The 20,435-nt window shown below is 41.3% G+C and overlaps 1 pseudogene; it reads left to right on the plus strand.

Annotated features, from left to right (window-relative positions):
- LOC121584014 overlaps nt 1–20,435 on the plus strand; it is an 80,196-nt pseudogene that overhangs the window by 49,760 nt on the left and 10,001 nt on the right.

Genomic DNA, 20,435 nt, shown 5'->3' on the forward strand with positions numbered 1-20,435 from the left:
ATCAGACAGGTTTTTTCCATGGTCGATACATTAGAGATAAGGCAAGTACTGGAAACAATAGAAAACTTAGAAAAATCTGGGAAACCAGGCCTGCTATTCATAGCTGACTTTGAAAAGGCTTTTGATAAAGTACGACTGGAGTTTATATATACAGTGGGGGAAAAAAGTATTTAGTCAGCCACCAATTGTGCAAGTTCTCCCACTTAAAAAGATGAGAGAGGCCTGCAATTTTCATCATAGGTACACGTCAACTATGACAGACAAAATGAGAAAACAAATCCAGAAAATCACATTGTAGGATTTTTTATGAATTTATTTGCAAATTATGGTGGAAAATAAGTATTTGGTCAACAACAAAAGTTTCTCAATACTTTGTTATATACCCTTTGTTGGCAATGACACAGGTCAAACGTTTTCTTTAAGTCTTCACAAGGTTTTCACACACTGTTGCTGGTATTTTGGCCCATTCCCTCATGCAGATCTCCTCTAGAGCAGTGATGTTTTGGGGCTGTCTCTGGGCAACACAGACTTTCAACTCCCTCCAAAGATTTTCTATGGGGTTGAGATCTGGAGACTGGCTAGGCCACTCCAGGACCTTGAAATGCTTCTTACGAAGCCACTCCTTCGTTGCCCGGGCGGTGTGTTTGGGATCATTGTCATGCTGAAAGACCCAGCCACGTTTCATCTTCAATGCCCTTGCTGATGGAAGGAGGTTTTCACTCAAAATCTCAGGATATATGGCCCCATTCATTCTTTCCTTTACACGGATCAGTCGTCCTGGTCCCTTTGCAGAAAAACAGCCCCAAAGCATGATGTTTCCACCCCCATGCTTCACAGTAGGTATGGTGTTCTTTGGATGCAACTCAGCATTCTTTGTCCTCCAAACACGACGAGTTGAGTTTTTACCAAAAAGTTCTATTTTGGTTTCATCTGACCATATGACATTCTCCCAATCCTCTTCTGGATCATCCAAATGCACTCTAGCAAACTTCAGACGGGCCTGGACATGTACTGGCTTAAGCAGGGGGACACGTCTGGCACTGCAGGATTTGAGTCCCTGGTGGCGTAGTGTGTTACTGATGGTAGGCTTTGTTACTTTGGTCCCAGCTTTCTGCAGGTCATTCACTATGTCCCTCCGCGTGGTTCTGGGATTTTTGCTCACCGTTCTTGTGATAATTTTGACCCCACGGGGTGAGCTCTTGCGTGGAGCCCCAGATCGAGGGAGATTATCAGTGGTCTTGTATGTCTTCCATTTCCTAATAATTGCTCCCACAGTTGATTTTTTCAAACCAAGCTGCTTACCTATTGCAGATTCAGTCTTCCCAGCCTGGTACAGGTCTACAATTTTGTTTCTGGTGTCCTTTGACAGCTCTCTGGTCTTGGCCATAGTGGAGTTTGGAGTGTGACTGTTTGAGGTTGTGGACAGGTGTCTTTTATACTGATAACAAGTTCAAACAGGTGCCATTAATACAGGTAACGAGTGGAGGACAGAGGAGCCTCTTAAAGAAGAAGTTACAGGTCTGTGAGAGCCAGAAATCTTGCTTGTTTGTAGGTGACCAAATACTTATTTTCCACCATAATTTGCAAATAAATTGATTAAAAATCCTACAATGTGATTTTTCTGGATTTTCTTTTCTCAATTTGTCTGTCATAGTTGACGTGTACCTATGATGAAAATTACAGGCCTCTCTCATCTTTTTAAGTGGGACAACTTGCACAATTGGTGGCTGACTAAATACTTTTTTCCCCCACTGTAAATTCCTGGAGCATTTCAATTTTGGAGAATCTCCTGTAAGATGGGTTAAAATCATGTGTAGTAACCCTAGGTGTAAAATAGTAAATAATGGCTATTTCTCAAATTTTAAACAGTCAAGAGGAGTAAAGCAAAGTTGTCCACTATCGGCATATCTATTTATTATGGCCATCGCAATGTTAGCTATTAAAATCAGATCCAACAATAATATCAAGGGATTAGAAATCCAGGGCTTAAAAACGAAGGTGTCATTGTACGCTGATGATTCATGTTTTCTTTTAAATCCACAACTTGAATCCTTCCACAGCCTCAGAGGATCTAGATACATTTTCTAACTTCTCTGGATTACAACCAAATTATGATAAATGTACTATATTACATATTGGATCACAAGAAAATAAAAATTTTACATTACCGTGTAGTTTACCAATAAAATGATCTGATGGTGATGTGGATATACTCGGAATACATATCCCAAAATAAATAATTGATCTCACTCCAATACATTTTAATAGAAAGTTAGCAAAAATTGATAAGATCTTGCTACCGTGGAAAGGGAAATACCTGTGTATTTGTGGAAAAATCACCCTGATTTAACTATTATCCCAGTTTACCTATTTGCTTATGGCCTTGCCTACGCCTAGCGAACAGTTTTTGAAATTATATGAGAAAAAATATTCAGTTTTATTTGCAATGGCAAGCGAGACAAAATTAAACGTGCCTATTTATATAATGAATATGAATTCGGAGGACAGAAATTATTAAATATTAAAGCATTAGACCTATCACTAAAAGCTTCAGTCATACGAAAGTTGTATACTTCAATCCGAACTGGTTCACGAGCAAATTAGTAAGATTGTCTCACCCCATGTTCAAGAATGGCCTTTTCCCCTTTATTCAGATTAAAACCTCTCACTTTCAGTTATTTGAAAAGGAAATCCTCTCCCAAATATCACTTTCTAAAACAAGCCATAGAATGTTGGTTGCAATTTCAATTTAATCCTCTAGAAACGACGGGACAAATAATGCAACAAATATTGTGGTTAAACAATTTTTTGAATTTTTTTAAAGAAAAGTGTCTTCGTAAATGATATCATATGTAGAACTGGTGGAGTTATGTCGCACATGCAGCTAACAAAAACATAAGGAAATGTCTGCTCTACCCAAAATGACAACCAAATAATTGCAGCATTACCGCAAAAATGGAAGAGGAAAGTGGAAGGGGGAAAAAGTAAGGAACTTGTCTGTCAGCCCTGCATTAAAAGACCATAATTGGTTAAAGAAAGTTGTGATAAATAAAAAAGTATACCAGTTTAATTTAAGGACCAAAGGATTGACAGCCGTCCCATATACAGTGAGGGAAAAAAGTATTTGATCCCCTGCTGATTTTGTACGTTTGCCCACTGACAAAGACATGATCAGTCTATAATTTTAATGGTAGGTTTATTTGAACAGTGAGAGACAGAATAAAACAAAAAAAATCATAAATTGATTTGCATTTTAATGAGGGAAATACAGTGGGGAAAAAAAGTATTTAGTCAGCCACCAACTGTGCAAGTTCTCCCACTTAAAAAGATGAGAGAGGCCTGTAATTTTCATCATAGGTACACGTCAACTATGACTGACAAAATGAGGAAAAAAAATCCAGAATTTTTTTTTGCAAATTATGGTGGAAAATAAGTATTTGGTCACCTACAAACAAGCAAGATTTCTGGCTCTCACAGACCTGTAACTTCTTATTTAAGAGGCTTCTCTGTCCTCCACTCGTTACCTGTATTAATGGCACCTGTTTGAACTTGTTATCAGTATAAAAGACACCTGTCCACAACCTCAAACAGTCACACTCCAAACTCCACTATGGCCAAGACCAAAGAGCTGTCAAAGGACACCAGAAAAAAAATTATAGACCTGCACCGGGCTGGGAAGACTGAATCTGCAATAGGTAAGCAGCTTGGTTTGAAGAAATCAACTGTGGGAGCAATTATTAAGAAATGGAAGACATACAAGACCACTGATAATCTCCCTCGATCTGGGGCTCCACGCAAAGATCTCACCCCGTGGGGTCAAAATGATCACAAGAACGGTGAGCAAAATCCCAGAACCACACGGGGGGACCTAGTGAATGACCTGCAGAGAGCTGGGACCAAAGTAACAAAGCCTACCATCAGTAACACACTACGCCGCCAGGGACTCAAATCCTGCAGTGAAAGACGTGTCACCCTGCTTAAGCCAGTACATGTCCAGGCCCGTCTGAAGTTTGCTAGAGTGCATTTGGATGATCCAGAAGAGGATTGGGAGAATGTCATATGGTCAGATGAAACCAAAATAGAACTTTTGGGTAAAAACTCAACTCGTCGTGTTTGGAGGACAAAGAATGTTGAGTTGCATCCAAAGAACACCATACCTACTGTGAAGCATGGGGGTGGAAACATCATGCTTTGGGGCTGTTTTTCTGCAAAGGGACCAGGACGACTGATCCGTGTAAAGGAAAGAATGAATGGGGCCATGTATCGTGAGATTTTGAGTGAAAACCTCCTTCCATCAGCAAGGGCATTGAAGATGAAACGTGGCTTGGTCTTTCAGCATGACAATGATCCCAAACACACCGCCCGGGCAACGAAGGAGTGGCTTCGTAAGAAGCATTTCAAGGTCCTGGAGTGGCCTAGCCAGTCTCCAGATCTCAACCCCATAGAAAATCTTTGGAGGGAGTTGAAAGTCCGTGTTGCCCAGCGACAGCCCCAAAACATCACTGCTCTAGAGGAGATCTGCATGGAGGAATGGGCCAAAATACCAGCAACAGTGTGTGAAAAGACTTACAGAAAGACTTACAGAAAACGTTTGACCTGTGTCATTGCCAACAAAGGGTATATAACAAAGTATTGAGAAACTTTTGTTATTGACCAAATACTTATTTTCCACCATAATTTGCAAATAAATTCATAAAAAATCCTACAATGTGATTTTCTGGAGAAAAAAAAATCTCATTTTGTCTGTCATAGTTGACGTGTACCTATGACGAAAATTACAGGCCTCTCTCATCTTTTTAAGTGGGAGAACTTGCACAATTGGTGGCTGACTAAATACTTTTTTTCCCCACTGTAAGTATTTGACCCCTCTGCAAAACATGACTTAGTACTTGGTGGCAAAACCCTTGTTGGCAATCACAGAGGTCAGACGTTTCTTGTAGTTGGCCACCAGGTTTGCACACATCTCAGGAGGGATTTTGTCCCACTCCTCTTTGCAGATCTTCTCCAAGTCATTAAGGTTTCGAGGCTGACGTTTGGCAACTCGAACCTTCAGCTCCCTCCACAGATTTTCTATGGGATTAAGGTCTGGAGACTGGCTAGGCCACTCCAGGACCTTAATGTGCTTCTTCTTGAGCCACTCCTTTGTTGCCTTGGCCGTATGTTTTGGGTCGTTGTCATGCTGGAATACCCATCCACGACCCATTTTCAATGCCCTGGCTGAGGGAAGGAGGTTCTCACCCAAGATTTGACGGTACATGGCCCCGTCCATCGTCCCTTTGATGCGGTGAAGTTGGCCTGTCCCCTTAGCAGAAAAACACCCCCAAAGCATAATGTTTCCACCTCCATGTTTGACGGTGGGGATGGTGTTCTTGGGGTCATAGGCAGCATTCCTCCTCCTCCAAACGCGGCGAGTTGAGTTGATGCCAAAGAGCTCGATTTTGGTCTCATCTGACCACAACACTTTTACCCAGTTTTCCTCTGAATCATTCAGATGTTCATTGGCAAACTTCAGACGGCCCTGTATATGTGCTTTCTTGAGCAGGGGGACCTTGCGGGCGCTGCAGGATTTCAGTCCTTCACGGCGTAGTGTGTTACCAATTGTTTTCTTGGTGACTATGTTCCCAACTGCCTTGATATCATTGACAAGATCCTCCCGTGTAGTTTTGGGCTGATTCCTCACCGTTCTCATGATCATTGCAATGGCTCGAGGTGAGCTCTTGCATGAAGCCCTTCTCACCAAGCTGCTTGGCGATGGTCTTGTAGCCCATTCCAGCCTTCTGTAGGTCTACAATCTTGTCCCTGACATCCTTGGAGAGCTCTTTGGTCTTGGCCATGGTGGAGAGTTTGGAATCTGATTGATTGCTTTTGTGGACAGGTGTCTTTTATACAGGTAACAAGATGAGATTAGGAGCACTCCCTTTAAGAGTGTGCTCCTAATCTCAGCTCATTACCTGTATAAAAGACACCCGGGAGCCAGTAATCTTTCTGATTGAGAGGGGGTCAAATACTTATTTCCCTCATTAAAATGCAAATAAATGTGTACAAAAATTTAAATGCGTTTTTCTGGATTTTTTTGTTGTTATTCTGTCTCTCACTGTTCAAATAAACCTATCATTAAAATTATAGACTGATCATTGTCAGTGGGCAAACGTACAAAATCATCAGGGGATCAAATACCTTTTTCCCTCACTGTAGATTGCAAAATAGTTGGGAAGAGATTTTTGACGTACCGATTCCATGGCAAATGGTTTATGAACTGATACGCAAAACGACGCCGGATTCAAAACTTACAATTTTTCAATTTTAAATTATTATACAATTATTTAATTTTTTGCCTTTATTTAACTAGGCAAGTCGGTTAAGTACAAATTCTTATTTACAATGACGGCCTACACCGGCAAACCCGGACGACGCTGGGCCAATTGTGCGCCGCCCTATGGGACTCCAAATCACGGGCAGTTGTGATACAGCCTGGAATCGATCCAGGAGGTCTGTAGTGACGCCTCAAGCACTGAGATGCAGTGCCTTAGACCACTGCGCCACTTTATATGGGGGATACAATCTTCCCCGCTCTGCAGATTTTGCTGCGAAGAGACATAATGATTAGATAATTTGTTTTGGTACTGTCCATTTGTAGCTTGTTTTTGGTCACAGGTCCAGGAATGACTGAAGGATAGCAATATTTACCAGGAGTTAACCCTGCAGATAGCACTAATGGATGATCTGAAAAGTTATATTCAATCGATCAATAATATAATAATTGTATCAAAAATGTTTATTTTCAATTTACGATCTGTAGAAACAATGAGAATAGAAGGGTTCAGAACTTTTGTGAAACGTCACAGTACAGTTGAAAAATGTATGGCAAGTAGAAATCCAATATAGATGGTGTTAAGAGATAGACAGGAGGGTTTGAATTGAGATGAAGTTTGGGACTAATAACAAAACAACTAATGTAAAACATTCTGTGTCCATAATAAGTATATAGGTTGAGAACTTTTGTGAAAGAGCACAGTTTGAAAGATATGGCATATACAGTTGAAGTCGGATGTTTATATACACTTAGGTTAGAGTCATTAAAACTTGTTTTTCAACCACTCCACAAATTTCTTGTTAACAAACTATAGTTTTGGCAAGTCGGTTAGGGCATCTACTTTGTGCATGACAAGTAATTTTTCCAAACATTGTTTACCGATTTTAGATTATTTCACTTATAATTCACTGTATCACAATTCCAGTGGGTCAGAAGTTTACATATACTAAGTTGACTGTGCCTTTAAACAGCTTGGAAAATTCCAGAAAATGATGTCATGGCTTTAGAAGCTTCTGATAGGCTAATTGACATAATTTCAGTTAATTGGAGGTGTACATGTGGATGTATTTCAAGGCCTACCTTCAAACTCGGTGCCTCTTTGCTTGACATCATGGGAAAATGAAAAGAAATCAGCCAAGACCTCAGAATTGTATTTTAGACCTCCACAAGTCTGGTTCATCCTTGGGAGCAATTTCCAAACTCCTGAAGGTACCACGTTCATCTGTACAAACAAATGTACGCAAGTATAAACACCATGAGACGCATTCTGTCTCCTAGAGATGAACTTTCTTTGGTGCGAAAAGTGCAAATCAATCCCAGAACAACAGCAATGGACCTTGTGAAGATGCTGGAGGAAACAGGTACAAAAGTATCTATATCCACAGTAAAACGAGTCCTATATCGACATAACCTGAAAGGCCGCTCAGCAAGGAAGAAGCCACTGCTCCAAAACCGCCATAAAAAAGACAGACTACGGTTTGCAACTGCACATGGGGACAAAGATCGTACTTTTTGGAGAAATGTCCTCTGGTCTGATGAAACAAAAATAGAACTGTTTGGTCATAATAACCATCGTGATGTTTGGAGGAAAAAGGGGAATGCTTGCAAGCCGAAGAACACCATCCCAACCGTGAAGCACAGGGGTGGCAGCATCATGCTGTGGGGGTGCTTTGCTGCAGGATGGACTGGTGCACTTCACAAAATAGATGGCATCATGAGGAAGGAAAATTATGTGGATATATTGAAGCAACATCTCAAGACATCAGTCAGGAAGTTAAAGCTTGGTCGCAAATGGGTCTTCCAAATGGACAATGACCCCAAGCATACTTCCAAAGTTGTGGCAAAATGGCTTAAGGACAACAAAGTCAAGGTATTGGAGTGGCCATCACAAAGCCCTGACCTCAATCCTATAGAACATTTGTGGGCAGAACTTAAAAAGCGTGTGCGAGCAAGGAGGCCTACAAACCTGACAGTTACACCAGCTCTGTCAGGAGGAATGGGCCAAAATTCACCCAACTTATTGTGGGTAGCTTGTGGAAGACTACCCGACACGTTTGACCCAAGTTAAACAATTTAAAGGCAATGCTACCAAATACTAATGGAGTGTACAGTGAGGGAAAAAAGTATTTGATCCCCTGCTGATTTTGTACGTTTGCCCACTGACAAAGAAATGATCAGTCTATAATTTTAATGGTAGGTTTATTTGAACAGTGAGAGACAGAATAACAACAACAAAATCCAGAAAAACGCATGTCAAAAATGTTATAAATTGATTTGCATTTTAATGAGGGAAATAAGTATTTGACCCCCTCTCAATTAGAAAGATTTCTGGCTCCCAGGTGTCTTTTATACAGGTAACGAGCTGAGATGAGGAGCACACTCTTTAAGGGAATGCTCCTAATCTCAGCTTGTTACCTGTATAAAAGACACCTGTCCACAGAAGCAATCAATCAATCAGATTCCAAACTCTCCACATAGGCCAAGACCAAAGAGCTCTCCAAGGATGTCAGGGACAATATTGTAGACCTACACAAGGCTGGAATGGGCTACAAGACCATCGCCAAGCAGCTTGGTGAGAAGGTGACAACCGTTGGTGCGATTATTGGCAAATGGAAGAAACACAAAAGAACTGTCAATCTCTCTCTGCCTGGGGCTCCATGCAAGATCTCACCTCGTGGCGTTGCAATGATCATGAGAACGGTGAGGAATCAGCCCAGAACTACACGGGAGGATCTTGTCAATGATCTCAAGGCAGCTGGGACCATAGTCGCCAAGAAAACAATTGGTAACACACTACGCCGCGAATGGACTGAAATCCTGCAGCGCCGCGCACTATCCCCCTGCTTAAGAAAGCACATATACAGGGCCGTCTGAAGTTTGCCAATGAGCATCTGAATGATTCAGAGGAGAACTGGGTCAAAGTGTTGTGGTCAGATGAGACCAAAATCGAGCTCTTTGGCATCAACTCAACTCGCCGCGTTTGGAGGAGGAGGAATGCTGCCTATGACCCCAAGAACACCATCCCCACCGATGATGGACAGGGCCATGTACCGTCAAATCTTGGGTGAGAACCTCCTTCCCTCAGCCAGGACATTGAAAATGGGTTGTGGATAGGTATTCCAGCATGACAATGACCCAAAATACACGGCCAAGGCAACAAAGGAGTGGATCAAGAAGGAGCACATTAAGGACCTGGAGTGGCCTAGCCAGTCTCCAGACCTTAATCCCATAGAAAATCTGTGGAGGGAGCTGAAGGTTCGAGTTGCCAAACGTCAGCCTCGAAACCTTAATGACTTGGAGAAGATCTGCAAAGAGGAGTGGGACAAAATCCCTCCTGAAATGTGTACAAACCTGGTTGCCAACTACAAGAAACGTCTGACCTCTGTGATTGCCAACAAGGGTTTTGCCACCAAGTACTAAGTCATGTTTTGCAGACGGGTCAAATACTTATTTCCCTCATTTAAAACGCAAATCTGGATTATTTTGTTGTTATTCTGTCTCTCACTGTTCAATTAAACCTACCATTAAAATTATAGACTGATCATGTCTTTGTCAGTGGGCAAACGTACAAAATCAGCAGGGGATCAAATACCTTTTTCCCTCACTGTGTGTGTGTGTGTGTATGTATATATATAATTTGTATATATAATTTATTTATTTATTTGCGGGGGGAAAAATATGGGGGATTGGATGTGATGCAGACAATTACATTGATGGAAGTTACAATCAATCTGCAATATTAAAGCTGATCTATCCCCTAAAAATAACAATGACCCCAAAAATTTACATAAGTAAATCAGATCCTTTAAAATTGTCTGACTTGAGCCAACATGTCAATTACATTAACTTTACAAAAATCATGTGATCAAAGGCTATGAAGTTTTGACTGCAGTCGACTGCAAGTTTCTGCAGTTGCTCTTCACCAACTTCCTCCTGCAGCCATCGCCAACATTGTGGGAGGCTCTATTTTCAACCAATTATTAAGGTGTTTTTATTTATTTTTATTTTACCGACTCGAACGTGACAAAATACATGACTGAAACGGGAAATAATTTGCCGCTATTTATTTGCACATTGGATTTATTCAAATAAATGTGATATATGAGGCTCTCTCAATAAGTGATTGTACAATGTACCCACATTTATATAATTATTACAGTTAGTGAGTGTGTGATATGGGGGTTAGATATATGTTTATTTCAACATTATATAAAGAACCTTTTTTATATACTATGGCAACACCGCTATGTTGATCTGAGCCTTGCAGTTGGAAAACCACGTTATTGTCCGACTACTTCAAACGCGCCCAATATCTGTGGGGCTGCTCATCATCTGTCTGACCTTTTTAAATTATAACGTTAATCTCAATGTGACCCACCAGATTCAGAAGCTTGAAAACCCCATTAGAAAAACAGCTTCAACTCATTAGATGAACTTATTTTAGTTAGTTATGGAGTCAATGGTAATAGTTTTTAGTTTTTCAAACGGGTTTGTTAATTATTTTATTTCAGTTTACTAAATTTGTTTTTTCATGATTAGTTTTAATTTTAGTTTGTTTTAGGTTACTATAATAACATTGCACTAAATCAGTCTACCTTCAAGCTAGACCCCTTTGTGAATGGCCTTGAACAGTTAATTCAATTTAGTGTAAATCGTCCAATAAAATTATTAAAGTGTGTACGTGTGTGCCGAGGGCTGTTCCCCTGGCTTGGAGTTAATGGAATCATTTGCTCCGAGTACTCTGGTCATATGAACTCTGACTCCAACTCTCCTATCCTTCATATCTGAGTGGTGTGTTTAAGGATCACCAGGGGATGATTAAGCCAACCTCTTGTTCTGCGAATTTCAAAGGAAAAAGTTAAAGGAGAGAAGGAAGGAAGGAGGGATGAGGCGTGAGTCGACTATCAAAGGAATAGTTTGAGCCACTCTCCTCTCCTCCTCCACTTTTCATCTGCTTATATTTCCCAAAGCACAACCAGTGGCATTTTCTCCATATTACTCCACCATGCCATCTCAGATGTGTAGAGCTGCTTAATAGACCCACAATAGTTGAGATGTGAGAAGTTTGATGACGCTGTTGTTGCAGGTTGCCTCATTATTAACTCCACAGGGAAAGCAAGCTCATTTAAGTGGGTTTTAATTAGTTACTCTTTCAGGCTGTGCCTTGCTTTAACTCCTTCATAAATGATTAATGGAATGCACTGATGTAGGCAGAGATTCTAAAGTGTAGGTTACCGGGTGAGAATACTTTGTAGAAGCACCTTTTGGCAGCGGTTACAGCTGTGAGTCTATCTGGGTAATTCTCTAAGTGCTTTCCACACCTGGATTGTGCAACATTTGTCCATTATTCTTTTCAAAGTTCTTCAAGCTCTGTTAAATTTGTTGTTGATCATTGTTAGACAACCATTTTCAAGTCTTGTCATAGATTTTCAAGTAGATTTTAAGTCAAAACTGTAACTCGGCCACTCAGGAACATTCACTGTGTTCTTGGTAAGCAACTCCAGTGTAGATTTGGCCTTGTGTTTTAGGTTATTGTCCTGCTGAAAGGTGAATACATCTCCCAGTGTTTTGTGGAAAGCAGACTGAACCAGGTTTTCCTCCAGGAAAACTTAGCGCCATTCCTTTTCTTTTTTTATCCTGAAAAACTCCCCAGTCCTTAACGATTACAATCATAACCATAACATGATGCAGCCACCACTATGCTTGAAAATATGGAGAGTGGTATTCCGTAATGTTTTGTATTGGATTTGCCCCAAACATAACACTTTGTATTCAGTACAAAAAGTTAATTGCTTTGCCACATTTTTTGCAGTATTACTTTAGTGCTGTGTTGCAAACAGGATGAATGATTTGGAATGTTTTTTTTTAATCTGTGCAGGCTTCCTTCTTTTCACTCTGTCAATTAGTTTAGTATTGTGGAGTAACTACAATGTTGTTGATTCATCCTCAGTTTTGTCCTGTCACAGCCATTAAACTCTGTAACATTGGCCTCATGGTGAAATCCCTGAGCGGTCTCCTTCCTCTCCAGCAACTGAATTAGGAAGGACACCTGTATATTTGTAGTGACTGGGTGTATTGTTACACCATCCAAAGTGTAATTAATAACTAAACCATGCTCAAAGGGATATTCAATGTCTGCTTTTTTTTTTTGTTACCCATCTACCAATAGGTGCCCTTTGCGAGGCATTTTAAAACATCCTTGTTCTTTGTGGTTGAATCCGTGTTTGAATTTCACTGCTCGACTGAGGGACCTTACAGATAATTGTATGTTTAGGGTACAGAGATTAAGTAATTGTAAAAAAAATCATGTTGAACACTGTTATAGCACACAGAGTGAGTGCATGCAACTTGTTAAGCACATTTTCAATCCTGAACTAATTTAGGCTTGCCATAATAAAGGGGTTGAATACGTATTGACTCAAGACATTTCAGAAGTTCATTTTTAATTAATTAATTTCCACTTTGACATTATGGGTATTGTGTGTAGGCCAGTACAAAAAAATCTCAATTTAATAAATTTTTAATTACGTCTGTAACACAACAAAATGTGGAAAGAGTCAAGGGGTGTAAATACTTTCTGAACGCACTGTAAATGACTGAAGGCGGTGGCTTTCACCTTGGCGTGACCTGGAAGTAATTAACTTGGCGACATTAAGGAAGTGAATCACTCTTAAATAGGTCAGATGGGTGGAATTAATGAGCTGAAGTGATTGACTGAAACCTTGTACTTATTTTCTTTGGCAATTTTTTATTAATTTGTTCATTTTCTTGTTGGGGGTGGGGGACTACATGCACAACACATACAGTGGGGAGAACAAGTATTTGATACACTGCCGATTTTGCAGGTTTTCCTACTTACAAAGCATGTAGAGGTCTGTAATTTTTATCATAGGTACACTTCAACTGTGAGAGACGGAATCTAAAAACAAAAATCCAGAAAATCACATTGTATGATTAAGTAATTAATTTGAATTTTATTGCATGACATAAGTATTTGATACATCAGAAAAGCAGAACTTAATATTTGGTACAGAAATCTTTGTTTGCAATTACAGAGATCATACATTTCCTATAGGTCTTGACCAGGTTTGCACACACTACAGCAGGGATTTTGGCCACCTCCTCCATACAGACCTTCTCCAGATCCTTCAGGTTTCGGTGGCTGTCGCTGGGCAATACGGACTTTCAGCTCCCTCCAAAGATTTTCTATTGGGTTCATGTCTGAAGACAGCTAGGCCTCGAGACTTCCGAGCCACTCCAGCTGGCTGTGTGTTTCGGTCGTTGTCATGCTGGAAGACCCAGTACGACCCATCTTCAATGCTCTTACTGAGGAAGGAGGTTGTTGGCCAAGATCTCGCGATACATGGCCCCATCCATCCTCCCCTCAATACGGTGCAGTCGTCCTGTCCCCTTTGCAGAAAAACATCCCCAAAGAATGATGTTTCCACCTCCATGCTTCACGGTTGGGATGGCGTTCTTGGGGTTGTACTCATCCTTCTTCTTCCTCCAAACACGGCTCACTGAGTGGAGTTTAGACCAAAAGCTCTATTTTTGTCTCATCAGACCACATGACCTTCTCCCATTCCTCCTCTGAATCATCAGATGGTCATTGTCAAACTTCAGACAGACCTGGACATGCCTGGCTTGAGCAGGGGACCTTGCGTGCGCTGCGGATTTTAATCCATGACGGCGTAGTGTGTAAGCTAATGGTTTTCTTTGAGACTGTGGTCCCAGCTCTCTTCAGGTCATTGACCAGGTCCTGCCGTGTAGTTCTGGGCTGATCCCTCACCTTCCTCATGATCATTGATGCCCCACGAGGTGAGATCTTGCATGGAGCCCCAGACCGAGGTTGTTGACCGTCATCTTGAACTTCTTCCATTTTCTAATAATTGCGCCAACAGTTGTTGCCTTCTCACCAAGCTGCTTGCCTATTGTCCTGTAGCCCATCCCAGCCTTGTGCAGGTCTACAATTTTATCCCTGATGTCCTTACACAGCTCTCTGCGGTCTTGGCCATTGTGGAGAGGTTGGAGTCTGTTTGATTGAGTGTGTGGACAGGTGTCTTTTATACAGGTAACGAGTTCAAACAGGTGCAGTTAATGCGGTAATGAGTGGAGAACAGGAGACTTCTTAAAGAAAAACTAACAGGTCTGTGAGAGATGGAATTCTTACTGGTTGGTAGGTGATCAAATACTTATGTCATGCAATAAAATGCAAATTAATTACTTAAAATCATACAATGTGATTTTCTGATTTTTAAAAATCACAGACCTCTACATGCTTTGTAAGTAGGAAAACCTGCAAAATCGGCAGTGTATCAAATACTTGTTCTCCCCACTGTGCATACAGTACCAGTCAAAAGTTTGGACACACCTACTCATTCAAGGGTTTTTATTTTTACTACTTTCTACATTGTAGAATAATAGTGAAGACATCAAAACTTTGAAATAACACACATGTAATCATGTTGTAACGAAAAAAGTGTTCAACAAATCAAAATATATTTTATATTTGAGATTCTTCAAATAGCCACCCTTTGCCTTGACAGCTTTGCACACTCTTGGCATTCTCTCAACCAGCTTCACCTGGAATGCTTTTCCAACAGTCTTGAAGGAGTTCCCACATATGCTGAGGACTTGTTGGCTGCTTTTCCTTCACTCTGCCGTCCGACTCATCCCAAACCGTCTCAATTGGGTTGAGGTGGGGGATTGTGGAGGCCAGGTCATCTGATGCAGCACTCCATCACTCTCCTTCTTGGTCAAATAACACTTACACAGCCTGGTGGTGTGTTGGGTCATTGTCCTGTTGAAAAACAAATGATAGTCCCACTAAGCCCAAACCAGATCGGATGGCGTATCGCTGCAGAATGCTGTGGGAGCCAGGCTGGTTAAGTGTGCCTTGAATTCTAAATAAATCACAGACCATGTCACCAGCAAAGCACCCCCACACCATAACAGCTCCTCCTCAATGCTTTACGTTGGGAACTACACATGCAGAGATCATCCGTTCACCCACACCGCGTCTCAGAAAGACACGGCGGTTGGAACCAAAAATCTCCAATTTGGACTCCAGACCAAAGGACAAATTTCCACCAGTCTATTGTCCATTGCTTGTGTTTCTTGGCCCAAGCAGGTCTCTTCTTCTTATTGGTGTCCTTTAGTAGTGGTTTCTTTGTAGCAATTCGACCATGAAGGCCAGACTCACACAGTCCCCTCTGAACAGTTGATGTTGAGATGTGTCTGTTACTTGAACTATTTGGGCTGCAATTTCTGAGGCTGGTAACTCTAATGAACTTATCGTCTGCAGCAGTGGTAACTCTGGGTCTTCCATTCCTGTGGTGGTCCTTATGAGAGCCAGTTTCATCATAGCGCTTGATGGTTTTTGCAACTGCACTTGAAGAAACTTTCAAAGTTCTTGAAATGTTCCGTATTGACTGACCTTCATGTCTTAAAGTAATGATGGACTGTCGTTTCTCTTTGCTTATTTGAGCTGTTCTTGCCATAATATGGACTTGGTCTTTTTACCAAATAGGGGCTATCTTCTGTATACCCCCCTCCTACCTTGTCACAACACAACTGATTGTCTCAAACGCATTAAGAAGGAAAGAAATTCCTACAAATTAACTTTTAAGAAGGCACGCTTGTTAATTGAAATGCATTTCCAGGTGACTACCTCGCTAGCTGGTTGAGGGAATGCCAAGAGTGTGCAAAGCTGTCTCATGGGCGCGCATTTGGCCCGTCGTCCAGGGTAGGGGAGGAATCGGCCTGCAGGGATGTAGCTCAGTTGATAGAGCATGGCGTTTGCAATGCCAGGGTTGTGGGTTCGATTCCCACGGGGGGCCAGTATAATTATTTTTTTGTATTCACTAACTGTTAGTCGCTCTGGATAAGAGCGTCTGCTAAATGACTAAAATGTAAATGTAATCAAGGCAAAGGGTGGCTTTGTTGAACACTTTTTTCGTTACAACATGATTCCATATGTGTTATTTCATAGTTTTTATGTCTTCACTATTATTCTACAATGTAGAAAATAGTAAAAATAAAGAAAAACCCTTGAATGAGTAGGTTTGTCCAAACTTTTGACTGCTAGTGTATACATTTTGTTTGTATGTTTGGCCTTTATATATTGTTCATTTGTATGTGCTGGGCTTTAGCTGGGAATATTCTTTACAGAGTCAAGTGTCCATGCCTCAATTGTTTGCACTATGCATTCTCGCTGTCGATAATTCAAATGGTATAACTTCTGGCGAATTGGAGAGATTGAGGTTATTGCCATCTAAGAGCCAATATATTTTTTGCGGCAGTGCTGCCTGCCAGCAGTAATCGTCTGATTTATTGAGAGATTCAAGGAGCTATCATTAAGTAAAATGGTAGATGAAAAGCATTGAATATGTATATACTTTGAAAATAATTGTGTAACTTTATCCCATAAGCATTTAACTGCAGGGCACTCCCACATCATATGAAGGAATGTGCCTATCTGATGTAGGGAACATGGTTGGTAGTTGGGACCAATTTCATCGTAAAATGTTTCCTTAGTGTTAAATACAGTCTGTAAACAAACTTAAAATGTATAAGTTGATGGTTTGGATTACGGGATGCCAAGGTCATATTTTTCCATGTTCTATTCCAGTTAAAGGGTTGTTCTGTGGACCATACTTTTTTAATGGCTAGCTCAGAGTATGAGCTTTGCAAAAGTTGTTTATACAGTGCATTCGGAAAGTATTCAGACCCTTCCCATTTCCACATTTTGTTACGTTACAGCCTTATTCTAAAATTGATTAAATAAAAAAAATCATAAATCTACACACAATACTCCATAAAAAACAAAGCGAAAACAGGTTTTTAGAAACGTTTGCAAATGTATTACAAATAAAAAACATACCTTATTTACATAAGTATTCAGACCCTTTGCTATGAGACTCGAATTTGAGCTCCGGTGCATCCAGTTTCCATTGATCATCCTTGATGTTTCTACAACTTAATTGGCGTCAGCCTGTGGTAGATTCAATTCATTGGACATGATTTGGAAAGGCACACACCTGTCTATATAAGGTCCCACAGTTGACAGCGCATGCCAGAGCAAAAACCAAGCCATGAGGTCGAAGGAATTGTCCGTAGGTCTCCGAGACAGGATTGTGTCGAGGCCCAGATCTGGGGAAGGGTGCCAAAAAATGTCTGCAGCGTTGAAATGTCCCCAAGAACACAGTGGCCATCATTCTTAAATGGAAGAAGTTTGGTACCACCAAGACTCTTCCTAGAGCTGGCTGCCCGGCCAAACTGAGGAATCAGGGGAGAAGGGCGTGTGTCAGGGAGGTGGTCACTCTGACAGAGCTCCGGATTTCCTCTGTGGAGATGGGAGAACCTTCCTGAAGGACAACCATCTCTGCAGCACTACACCAATCAGGCCTTTATGGTAGAGTGGCCAGACGGAAGCCACTCCTCAGTAAAAGGCCCATGACAGCCCACTTGGAGTTTTCCAAAAGGCATCTTAAAGGACTCTCAGACCAAGATAAACAAGATTCTATGGTCTGATGAAACCAAAATCGAACTCTGGCCTGAATGCCAAGCGTCACGTCTGGAGGAAACCTGGCACCATCCCTATGGTGAAGCATGGTGGTGGCAGCATCATGCTCTGGGGATGTTTTTCAGCGGCAGGGACTGGGAGACTAGTCAGGATCAAGTGAAAGATGAACGGAGCAAAGTACAGAGAGATCTTTGATGAAAACCTGCTCCAGAATGCTCAGGACCTCAGACTGGGGCGAAGGTTCACCATCCAACTGGAAAACAACCCTAAGCACACAGTCAAGACAATGCAGGAGTGGCTTCGGCATAAGTCTCTGAATGTCCTTGAGTGGCCCAGCCAGAGCCCAGACTTGAACCCGATCAAACATCTCTGAAGAGACCTGAAAATAGCTGTGCAGCGAAGCTCCCCATCCAATCTGATAGAGATTGAGAGGATCTGTAGAGAAGAATGGGATAAACTACTCAAATACTGGTTTGCCAAGCTTGTAGCATTATATCCAAGAAGACGCAAGGCTGTAATCGCTGCCAAAGGTGCTTCAACAAATTACTGAGTAAAGGGTCTGAATACTTATTTAAACGTGATATTTCCTTTTTAACTTTTAATACATTAGCAAAAATGTCTAAAAACCTGTTTCTCTTTTGTCGTTATGTGGTATTGTGTGTAGATTGATGAGGGGGCAAAAACGATTTAATCAATTTTAGAATAAGGCTGTAACGTAACAAAATGTAGAAAAAGTGAAGGAGTTTGAATACTTTCTGAATGCATTGTACATTATAGAGTATGAGAACTGTGATTTAGGAGAAGACCCTTTAGTCTTGTGGTTTGATTAGGCCTATAGGTGGTCTTCCAGCTATATCCTGGATATATATCAAACCCGGCCCTGAGAGACTTCCTCCAGGTTTTACTTCTCTCTTTCTGTCTCCGCCTCGCTTTCTCTCCCGCCGTTGTTTGTTGTTACCTTTTCACACAGCCTAAGGCCTGGTAATAATGTGACTGGTTTTGTAGGAAGTAATCCACCCCACCTAGGTAAAGTGAAGGAAAAAGTTATTTCTGCCCTAAAGTTACAGTAGTTCTCCCGCATGCTGCAGAATATATTTGCAAATAAATCTTAGTGGTGACAGTTTGATAACGAAGGGGACGCACTATAGGAGTTTGCCTTGTATAATTTAGTTTCCACTGTGAAACTCGCTGGAGGCAGGTCAGCCTGAAAAGCCCATAGATGTGACTGGAAAGGGGAGGACTTCGGTCCGGCTATCTATACTAGCTCATTTCCACGTTGATCGCTTATGAATAGCTTTTTCTACCTGTATTTGTCTGTATATGTTCTTGTCTTTGTTTTGATTGTGTTTTTATGTTTTCACAGAGCAGCAACCTATGGGGATAATAAAGTCATTAGCTGTTACTGTTGTGTAGCTGTATAAAGTATCATCCCGTGTTGGGATTTGGTACCTCTAGTTGATTTCCTTGCTGAAGCTCTGAGGTGCTCTGCCATAGGGTATTAAATCAAATAAAATGAAATCAAGTTCTATTTGCCACATGCGCCTAATACAACAGGTATACTCCTTACAGTGAAATGCTTACTTACAAGCCCTTAACCAACAATGCAGTTTTAAGAAAGGATTAACCGTGTCATTAAATGTAGGTTAAAATTTGGGTGAAAAAATACAAATTCACGTCATTCCTTTACGTTGATGACTTTTTGCAGATCTAATAAGTTTTCGACATCAATTCAATGTCATCACATTACATTTTTTTGGAATCAATGTTTATTCAACTAGTTTGTGCCCAGTGGGAAGGCTCCATGTTTTCCAGTTTGGGCAGATTAAGAACTGTCAGTGTCATGTCACACAGGCTTGCCAGGCACACTGAGTCAGTGTGCCTGTAACGTGTATGATGACTCATGTGTTCAGTAGTGTGACTGCCTCTCCTAATTATGTGATGAAACAGTGATGTGACCACCAAGATGCCACCGAGATTGAACAAACCCTGTACCCTCTCTCATTCTCCTCCCTTCCCTCCTCTCCCCCTCTATTCCCTCTCTCTCTCACCAGGGCTTCCTCAATGCAGTTTATGAGAGACTCAAACAGTTCCTAGAATGCAGTAAGTATCCTGAACGTTCTTTCCTAAATATCTAATAACTTTCTAATTATACAATCCTCTGACACACACATACCACACACCCAGCACCCACACCCACCCACGCACCACACACATAGGGGTAAGTCTCAGTGCTCCAGATGGAGTGTTAGAAATGTTATTACTGGTATCTGTCTGTATTATCACACACGATATGTCTTTATTGCAGAGGGTCAGGGGATGTCGGTGTGTATTTGGCCCTGCTGGTATTTTGGGCTGTCCGATAGCGGAAGCTCATAGGCTCTCTGAGCCAGGAGAAATATCAGTCTCCCTGCAAGATAAGGGCGGATAAAGAAGCCTGTCCATTGAGTTTCCCATCCTCTATTTTCTCTCTCCTTTTCCTGTGTGTGATCCTTCCACTGAGGTCAGCCGTCTGGATATGCCATGTTATTACAGGTGTCACTGTCTGTGGAAGGATGTGTTTTTAGGTATGGGAACAGGTAGCCTCGTAATTACCAGATT

Source organism: Coregonus clupeaformis, chromosome 16 (genome assembly GCF_020615455.1).
Source record: "Coregonus clupeaformis isolate EN_2021a chromosome 16, ASM2061545v1, whole genome shotgun sequence".
Lineage (NCBI taxonomy): Eukaryota > Metazoa > Chordata > Actinopteri > Salmoniformes > Salmonidae > Coregonus > Coregonus clupeaformis.